The sequence below is a fragment of the Pteropus alecto genome, unplaced genomic scaffold, assembly GCF_000325575.1.
Source record: "Pteropus alecto unplaced genomic scaffold, ASM32557v1 scaffold57, whole genome shotgun sequence".
Lineage (NCBI taxonomy): Eukaryota > Metazoa > Chordata > Mammalia > Chiroptera > Pteropodidae > Pteropus > Pteropus alecto.
Genome location: NW_006442508.1, coordinates 11,900,034 through 11,909,073, shown reverse-complemented (window position 1 = coordinate 11,909,073; position 9,040 = coordinate 11,900,034).

Genomic DNA, 9,040 nt, shown 5'->3' with positions numbered 1-9,040 from the left:
TGTGGTAATTTGTACTGGTCAAGGGAAACACCCTCACTTCCTTGTAGGTACTATTAGTGCAACTCTGCTTAAAAGACAAGAATGACGATCTCTAAGTGGGAGATGCAAACTTATTATTTTTATTGGTCGATAAAAGACAAAAAAAAAATCCATGATTTAGATTTCAGGGTATTCATAAACATATTTTCATAAATGTATTTTAATCAATAGTAAGAAATCAATTCAAGCAAGGACTTGAATACCAGTGACTGTTGTGAAGAAAGCATCTCGGCGGCTTATGCTCAAAGACTGGTTTGCCTGAGAATTCTTGTGACAATTAAATCTGAGAGACTTTAGCACTTGTTCTTCACAGATATCAACAATTTTGACAATACAAACTGGGAAATGTAATCTTCAAATTAACTAATATCTAGAAAGTATTAATTAAGTGATGACCATGAGATTAGCAATTAGAGCAGCAAACAAGTTTCTGGATATCATGACCTTAGGTATTGGCGTATTTAATATTTGCCACATATCCTTAGAGAAGGAACATGCAAAGAGAGCATCCTAGAAACTGTATTTATGTATCTGATAAACAAATAACACTTGTGAAATTGCTTGAACAATTCAATGGTTGGGAAATTTGCCAGTACTTCCTCCTCTATTCATTGTGACCTCTAATATTTGTGAAAGCCCAAGGGCTCCTCGAGTGCTCATATCTTGTTGATTAGGAGAAAATATCAAATGCACTATCTCATTCTCTTAACAACAAGAATTAAGCAATGCTTCCTGAGAATTTGTTCTTTAAGGAGTTCTTCAGAAAGAGACAAAACAGAGTAAAACAGTGAGTCATGAATGGTGGAATTTTAGTCACCATCCACAAGGTTTAGTGTGAGTACTCCAAAGTTCACCAGATGGGAGACTAGCTTCTCTATTATGTGTAGACTCTGAACCCAGATGTACATTCCTTTTCGTTGAGAATGGCATCTTACAAAAATGAGCTCTCTCATAACCTGATTCCTAGGCCCTCTCTTATCAGTGCGTTAGACAATGAAGAATTAATATAAATGTGGACAGCAAGAAACATTTCATTCTTTCAATTTTTTATTCATTCAATAAATATTTGAGTGTCTTGTTATGTTTGATGTATCTCGGTGATAATTCCTCCCACCCCCAGGTGACATTTGACAATGTCTGGACACATTTTTCGTTATCACAACTGAGAGGATGCTCCTGTCAACTAGTGAGACCAGGCTGATACTCTGCTATATACACCCCACAATGTACAGGGCAACCTCTCACAAGAAAGAATTATCCAGCCCCAAATGTCCATAGTCCTACTGTTGAGAAGCCATGCTGAAGGAATGTGACAGTAAACAAGATGAGTAATTGTTTCTATATTTGTTGTTTCCCACTATTTTTATAATACAATAGTTTAAAATGTTATCTAACTGTCATCTTGTGCCCAATGGAAATCTAAAATTGGTATGAATATTGGACCTAATAGTTAAAGAAACCACCTGTTTTGGCCAAATGCTACACAATGTTACATATTATAAAGCATATTCATACATCTTTCAGTGCAGTGCATACATTTCTAACTTAATCAGCACCTTTTCAGGTCATTATAGCAGAGTCCTTATGAAGTTACAGCCCCAGCATCCTACATTAGCAACAGTTTTTACGTTTTCTTCTAATCTCCTGGATTCATGGCATGACACTAGCTATCATTTGGTCCAGCCAACTCCTACACAATTGTTGATCATATCACTCTAAACTGTAAAGATGTTTATCATGTCCTTCTTAACGTAAAACAATCTCCGTCAACCTTAATTGCCTACCAGGTTTTACCCTCTGTTCCCATGATCATTGCCTAGAAAGAAACCTGAAACTTGCCTTTTAACATCCAGCTCAATACATGTTCTTTGTTTCTTTGTAGGTGATCCAGGGCAGTTTCTGCCAGCCATAAAACATGAAATAAAGGATAGAAAGGGAAGCCAAAGACACCATGCATTTCACTTGAGATGTGGTTAAATTCTCGTCTGCTGATGGCTCTCAGAACATGTGAATAGATGATGGATGATATGTTATCTCTAAATAGATTGATAATGGATGGATAGATGGTTCGATGGATGGATGGATGGATGGATGGATGGATGGATGGATGGATGGATGGATGGATGGATGGTTGGATGGATGGTTGGATGGATGGATGGATGGATGGATGGATGGATGGATGATAGATAGATAGATGATAGATAGATAGATGATAGATGATAGTACTTTAGTGGACTGTTTTTATATTTATGGGAGACATGAACGTGTTAAGAATATTAAATGCATTCGACGACACAGGCAGGACACAAAAGAATCTTGACAGATTGGAAAGATTGAAGTAAATATTATGACATAAAACTTCACAGGGATAATAAAAGGTCTTATATTTGATTGCAACAGAATTAAGAGTATTATAGCTTAGTGGTTCAGATCACAAACTCTGGAGCAAAGCTGTCAGGGTTCATATTCTGGCACCAACACTTATAAATAAACGTGTGACTTTTGACAAGTCATTTGACCTAACTATGACTTGCTTTCTTTATCTATAAAATGGGATTAATTATGGTTTCAATTTCATAAGGTTGTTTAATAATTAAATGAGTTAATGTATTTAAAGCCTTTAGAAAAGTGCCTGACAAAAAGTTGGTGCTATGTAAGCGTAGTGATAAAGGGGACATGACTTCACTGCAGCAAATATGCAGGGAAACATAATTAAGGAAGAAGTTAGTCAAACTCAATTTGTGTTTTAGAAAATGAGATTAATAGTTAAATTTAAAATTAAAAAAATATAAAAGCCCCCATGCATGTAGGTTGCATCATAGATGAATAGTAATTAGATTGAGAAGAAGCAACAGTTCTTTGCTGTCTGTTATTCAAACCACATCTGGAGGATTGGTTAAAGACAAAGTAAATGGCATACGAAGGAGCAAAGCGAGAGAGAGAGAAGAGATCCTAAGCCATAGACAATGAGGAATGATTGATTCAAAGGCAGTAGGAAAGTTTTGCTTTAGAAGGAAGAATATCATAAGAGATGTGGAAGACATAATGGCTGTCATCAAAATCTGAAAAGTTGTCATGTGCAAAGGAATTAGATTAGATCTACAATACCCCAATAAGTATAATTAGGTGGAGAAATTAAAGGGAAACTAAATTCAGCTCATATTTTAAAAAGTTATCTTAAAGAACATTTCAGAAATAGAAGGGCATTCCTTTTCAGGAGCTGTTCAAAAATAGAGTTGATGAAGTAGACAACTATCCTACTCATTCTTGCTGGTGGGATAGGAGAGGTGGACGGAGATTTGGGGGTTGGGGGGTGGCGGAGGGGTAGCTAAGGAAGAAATGACCAGGAGTGATGGAGCTTATGGAGTGGAAGTCCTCTTTGGTAGAGGCACCTATGTTTCATAGCCATAAGCAAAGCAATGCTGCAAGAAGTTAGGCCAAACAGTGTCAGCCTAAAGAAGCAGTAAAGCTGACAGTGAAATACTCAGTGCAGACATTAGGTGGCTAAATCCAAAGGATAATAATCTAAAAAGAAAGACAAGCCACTGATGATTCATCTCAAATGCTACTTTCTCAGAGAGGCCATTTTCTGACCACATTATCTGTTAGTCCCTCATAGACATTCTCTTTAGCATAACCATGGTTTGTTGTTGTTTCATTTATCATTGTATAAATGTATCTTGTTTATGTATGTGATTCCTTATTTATTTTCTATTTCCCCCCCTAAAATGTAAGTTCCATGAGAATAGGGAACTTTGTCTGTTTTCCACCTTATGCCCAGCATCTAAAAGAGTGTTCAATATACAGTATGTACCCAGTAAGCATTTATTCAAACAATAAATGAGTGAACATCCAGATTTATAAACAAATAAAGAACTAAAGCAGCCAGAGGCAGTGGAGGTCATTGAGAGAGCAAGCTGTTGCTTTTTCTAGAAATAACTCCAGAGCTAATGAGTGACCACCTGGTTTATATATTCAAGCCTAGTGGTTTGGGGATAAGTAATGTGTCCTAGACAATTAAGGAAACTTGAGGAAATTGAGAGTAAAACTTGCCTAAGGAAATTTTAAACACTGGAAGAGAGGATGATACGTGGACTGCACCAAACCACCACACCAGTGGTTTTCAAAGGATCATCCTAGACCAGCAGTACCAGAATCACTTAGAAACTTGTTAGAATGCAAATGTTTAGCCTCCTAACTCAGATATACTGAACTAAAAATTCTAGGGGTGAAGCCTAGCAATCTATGTTTTAACAAACCTTCTGTATATGGTTGTCATGCATGCAGTTTGAAAAACATTGGGCTACATGATCTTCTGAGGCCCTTCCAATGCTCCATGACTCTATAAGAAACAGAGAGCATGGGAATAAGTCCCAGGAAGTAAAAGAGAATCCCTAAAGTATCCCTAGTGAGTATACTCCATGGACCATGAAAATAACAATAACAACTAGAATAATTCCTCAGGGTGTTAATCATTTCTTTGATTTCTGAGTAGAAAAATCTTTCTTTTAGGAAAATGCTAGATTTAACAATATAACATATTTCTTTCCTGCAGGAGTTCTCAGAGCCTTAATACTGACAGAAAAATGGTGGTGTGATATGTTGAGCTTTCCACATGTATTTGATCAAGAATCCCCATTCCCACAGTTTATCTTTCAGGAAGAGTGTTTTGCTGGATACTGTCTAGGAAATGCAATTCAAGGATGATAAATTTTTATTAGAGCCAAGTGCTTCCAAAACAGAAGAGGTTCTGGTAGAATCCAAGGGTTAAGTTTTTGTCCATGACTATAGTCATTTCTGTATATGCAGGTTTTCCTTTTTATTAGTAGGACATTGTTGCTTCTGTGTAAGGTGTGACTAATATTTATGTTTCTAGAGAACTGTATGTTCCACTAATGGTAATGTGAAGAACAGATGTGCCAATAAGTCTCAGATTGTTTTCTAGATTATGAGCAGCTTACACATTTCTACACTTTTTATATTCACATAAGTGAAAATGGATGAGAGTTTTGTTGTTCTTTTACCTAGTTTAAAGAAGCTAACGTGAACTAGACTGTGATTCATTAAACAGTATTACCTGTGTCAGGCATTAGAAAATTGCATTTCAGCTGAGGACAGGAAAAGGTACATGAGTTACAGTGATGGTGAAAAACTTTTCAATTAATTTATTTAAGTATTTGTAATTTCCATTTCAAAAAAGAAGAAATAATATGGAATGCTGAATGAAAATTAATCTGTATATATAATGCTCATTAAATACAGGAAAAATTCAATGCTATCTCCCCAAAAATACCATTTGAACTGTGTTAGAACAGACTTTAGGAGCTTCACATGTTCTATAAAGTACACCAAAGGAACTTAATGAACACTAATTAATCAAAGTAATATTTGTTTCATTTCCAATTAACTCCTGCAATGAATGTTTATAAGTGAGACTATGAATGCCTAAAGACAAGTCTATTATTTATTTAGACATTATTTATTTATGCTTCCGACTACATCCAAAAATAATTGCTTCAAACCACAATGCAAGCAATCAATACGATAAAACTGTTTTCAAAAGCACAGTAAAGAAAAGAGTCAGGCAGTAAGTGGGGAGAGGAAAAGGAAAATAATTATAGAATAAAACTCAAAGTAAAGGAACCCAAGCAAGACACCTTTGAACTTCCTGGCTATCATATATATGCAAATATTATACATATATATACACGCACACACACATATATATATAATATATAAGTGCAAATCTTTCATTCATTAACTACTAAAAGGTAGCATAATGGTGGACAAAGATTATCTTAATCTTAAATTCTAAAAAATATATATATGAGGATATGGGTCATCATAAAAGAATAATTGAATGAATTTATACATAATATCCTTAATTGCTATTTTATTTAAAAAATGTGGAGCTCTTCCATATAGGACCATTTCTCATATGACTCCAATAAAATCCAAGAGTTTTATAATGTTGTTCTTTAGTACATAGCACAGTATATACTGAACTAACTAGATACAGGTTTTAAGTTTAGAATCAAGAGGATTATATAGATGACATGTCTCTTAAGAGTACCCACTTGAATATTATGTCTCAACTGAACTTTTGACAGGATTTTGAGACAGATCATTTAAATATGGGGATGCTATCAAGAATTTAAAATTTATACATTCTGCATTGTTGACTGAGTGCTGCACTGTGGATGAATGTACACTGACAGTATTCACATGGGGTTAAATCTACTACAGAAGGAATGGTTTCAGATATCTGAAAAATCAGGTATAAGTTAAAGATGTCAAATAGCCCTTACAAGTAATACAGACTATGTTGGTTTACCAGAAACACAGATAAGGCTTAGAGAGATTTTGTGATTTCTTCACAGACCGGCTAGGGCAGAGTTTGATTTTCAGGTGTTGCTTAAACCAAAGTGTCTGGCTAAATTAATTTTGTCAATTGACTACATTGAATAAAAGCCTTCACTTTTAAACTTGAAGGAGTTCCTTTTGAATTTGTGTTTCCCTAGCCCTATAGGGAAACAAATCTTTGAGTAAATAGCAATTATGCTGGTGTTTTGGAAACAGATTGTTAGGAGACTCATTCATTTATTCAATTAATATTTATTATTCATTTGATGTTACAGCTATTGTGCTAGTTCTGAGGATACAGTGATAAGCTAGGCAGACTTAGTATCTGTCGTTATGAAAATCAACAATGAATAATTATAAAAATTAAGATCTTAATTTCAACTGTGATAATTTTTGAGTAGAAAAATAGAGGAAGCTAGAAAAATAAATAGTGTAGAAGAAATACTGTAACCACTTGCCTTTGGATATTTAGGATTTTGTAGATAATATTCTCAGGAATGGTAGAAGCCAGGTCATCTGAGAACAGTAGTTTTTTTTTTTTTTTTTTTAGTATTTACTGTGTTATGGCCCTGGATTAGTCACTGTGGGAGTACACAGACAACTAAGATGCAGTCTGTGCACTTAATAACCAAAATCCAGTAATAAAGATGTACTCTAGCTATAATCTAAAGAAAAATTTGTTAGCTGCATAAAAGACAGATCATAAACCTACTCACAAAATTCAGAGGATGAAAATTCCCTCACAGTTGAAATGATCACAGACCTTTATAAAGGAGAGACATTTGTAATGGGCATTAAAAAATACATATGTGAAATAACCTAAATGTCCATTGACTGATGACTGGATAAAAAAAACTGTTGTGTGTATACATATACCCACACACACACAGAATGGAATACTGTTCAGCCATTAAAAAAAAAGAAGAAGAAGAAAATCCTGCCATTTGTGACAACTTGGATGGACCTGAAGGACATTTTGCTAAGTGAATAAGCTAGATACAGAAAGGCAGGACTGTGTGATCTCACTTATACTGTATATGGAAATCTAAAATAGTCTCATAGAAGCAGAAAGTAGAATGATGGTTGCCAGGACCTGGAGGGAAGAAGGAACGGAGAGGTAATGGTCAAAGGGTACAAAGTGTCTTCTATGCAAAATAAGTTCTGGAGATGTATAGAGCATAATACTTATAGCAAGCAATATTGTATTGTATACTTAAAATTTGTTAAGAGGATAGATCTTACATTGTGTTCTTACTATATATACAAAAATAATGATAATAATGATAATAATAATAAAAGGGCTGGAAGGAAACTTTAGGAGGTGATAGATATGCCTATAGCCTTGGTGGTGAAACTTTATGGATATATATACTTATCTTCAAACTCACTGAATTGTATACTTTAAATATGTACTGCTTTTTACACATCATGCCTCAGGGAAGTAGTTTAAAGGAAAAAATAAGAGTGCCTATGTAGAATGCTGATGGAGGAAAAAGAGGTTATTTTAGTGGACAGAAAAGCAAAAACAAAGGAAACATAGGCAACAGTCAGTTGTCATTAGGCATAGATAAAGGACACAGGAGGATAAGGTAGGACAGATGGGTTACAGGCAGTTGAGGAGACTCTTAGATGCCAGGCTACAGTGTCTGCTCTGCATTCACTATGTGATGGGAACCCCCTGGTGACTTTTGATCACAGGAATGACATGATAAAAAGGGAGTGTAAAGAACCTTAAACTCTGTGGGATGATTTTGAGAGATGTGAGACCAAAGGTAATCAGAGCAGCTGGTAGTCCATACAAGAGGTAATAAGGGCCTGAACTGTGACAGTGGGAATGGAAATGAGAAATTAGTAAAGAATGCTGAGCTTCGAACCCACGGTAACTGATCTGATTACCCACAGTAACTGATTTGATCACAGCAGAAGTGACACCTCCATTAACTTTATTGAATCGTGTCTCCAGGAGCATTAGAACTGATTGGTCCTTGGAGACACTCTCGAAGCAAATGCAAGCTTAATTTGCCACCATTTGCATGGATAGATTCAACTACACAGAACCATCCCTGAAGTCTTTGACTTAATTTTAAAATCATATATTACATCAACAACATTGCAGTATTTATTCCATTGTGCCCTTTTGCATGTTCTTGAAGTTATTAAAATACATTTTTTTCCTCTCCTCTCTCCATTTTGTTCCAAAGAGGCTTCACTTTTTTAACAAACCTTTTCTGTCTCCTACCTAAGATTACTCCTTACCTCCCAAAATGTTAGATACAAATATGTTACAGTGTCACATCTTAGAAGAGAAGAGAATAAAAGGAATTTCCATATTCAAACAGTAACTGTCCAAGAAACTTAGGACATCTGTAGCAAGAGGTGCCTCTATTTAACAAAGAAGGGATTTGCCAATGACATCTTTTGTTACTAGAAACTTTATTACTGATGGTAAACTATAAACCAGAAAGCAAACCTCAAAAAAAAGTTATGATTAATATTTTTATTACTTATGTAGTATTATCAATCAACATCATACTGAAGGTCCTTCTATCTTCTCTTCTCTCTATGGAAAAATAATTTTGGGATAATCTCAGTCTAGCTTGGCATATTTCTATCTTTTCAAGATTATCTGCAACCCAGT